Source organism: Musca autumnalis, unplaced genomic scaffold, assembly GCF_047663935.1.
Source record: "Musca autumnalis isolate F117 unplaced genomic scaffold, ASM4766393v1 scaffold_5, whole genome shotgun sequence".
NCBI lineage: Eukaryota > Metazoa > Arthropoda > Insecta > Diptera > Muscidae > Musca > Musca autumnalis.
Genome location: NW_027412088.1, coordinates 13094578 through 13096506, shown reverse-complemented (window position 1 = coordinate 13096506; position 1929 = coordinate 13094578).

Below are 1929 nucleotides of genomic sequence, written 5' to 3'. Positions count from 1 at the left end.
GTTTGACGAGCTATAACTTTATAGTAACACCAAATATCGACAACATCTTTGAGGTTTGTCCTATTTGAAGTGTTCTCAATAAAATAAAACCATAAAATTATAAAAAAGTCAAGAACACATTTTTCGATTTTTGGCCACTGAGGCAACACTGTGCGACGCCGACATCAAAGTCCGGCGTTGATGTGTTTGCCGGCATATATTTCAAATGAATTTGAATTTTTCGGCATCATGCCCAACAGTGTAAAAACGGCCAAAACGACACAAAATTTAACTCAAACGTTGTATGTGTTTTCAGCTTTAGATGGCTGATAAGATAAGTGACTGGCAAAGGTCCAAACTTTGCTTCTTTAAAACGCAAATCAAGTTGGAAATGGTCTATATTGGACAATCTTCCCTGCACAAGTTAAAAATGTTCGCCTAAGCGATTTTTACAGGTTGTTCGAATATCGTTTTGAATTTTTTGTTGTGTGCAAATCCATACTTCCTAACATCGCGGCTGGAAGCTATTGAAATTTCTACTGTTAGATCAAGATCAAAGATGAACTATGTCGGCCCATCGTATAAATATTAAAAATTACTTTTTGCGTTTAATACAGTTCAGTTTTATTGTGATCATTAACAACATAATTGTTTCTAAAGGGAGCAAGTATTTCTGTAGTGCGATTCTCTAACTCATTTTTCGAGTTACCGACAAAAATCGGTAATATTAAAACGCAAAATTATGAATGAAAAGTTCAAATAAAAGTTGACAACACTGTTGCTAACTTACCGAAAAACATCGTTAAATACCGATATTATAAGTATTTTAATTTTACCGACATTTGTCGGTAATTAAAAAAGTGAGTTAGAGGATCGCAATACTGATATATGGGTCCGAAGTGTTCCAGTATTTAGGGCCAATTTTACATACATCTACCGCACAAAACGCAGTTGAATCCAGGTATTTTATTGCAGGGCTTCTATGCTTATAACACTATAATTTTATACTCCATCTCCACAAAGCCACAGCTCGCACTTTACAAAAAACTGATAATGCCCGTGCTAAGGTATTGTTAAGATAGTACTTCTGCGTTGACGGTGTATATCGAAGTCGAGCATTGCGAGCTTTACCGGCTATACAAAAATATCGGCATTGCCATAAGAATGAGCGATGATGGATGGGCCCACTAAAAAGATTATAAATACGGGACACATGCCGGTACATGCAGAACGGGAAGGCCAAGGCTCCGATAGAGTAAAAAGTGGAAGATCAGATCAAACATCATGATGTTTGTATGTTTAAGGCGAGGATGATCTATATGATTACTATCACCACGATTTCAATATAATTTGGGAAAAAAAATTTTCTAGACCAAATTGAGTGGCATTTTCCAAATGTTATCAAAATTTCTTTCTAATATATGTATGTATATGGGAGCTATATTCAAATCTGAACCGATTTAAATATAATTTTGAAGACCAAATTCCGTCACCCATTTAAATGTTCACATTTCAGAATTGCGTTGTTGGTGCACCAAATACCTCAAATCGGGGGAACATATATGTGAGCTCTATCCAAAGCTGAACTTTAATATTTTTGCAAACTTTTTTCTAGTCGGAATTCCTTCACATATTCAAAGTCACATGTAATTGTACTAGTTGTGGAAGATGTTTATTTTTAAAGCAACAAATAGAGAGGAATGGAAATCTATTATCGGTTCCGCAAGTTACTCTGTTATGTTATTTTTTACAGTCATAGGCTGAGGGTATTTAGTTGTCGACAGTATCGACAGATTCTTAATCTTAACTAGCTGATCAGTTTCAATGATTAAATTCCAATTAACAGGTCATGGGTCCATCAACTGAAGCCTGAAATTAAAATAACCTTTATATTTGCCAGGAATAAATAGACTGCGGAATCCTATGCAAATGCATATATGGTTAGGATGG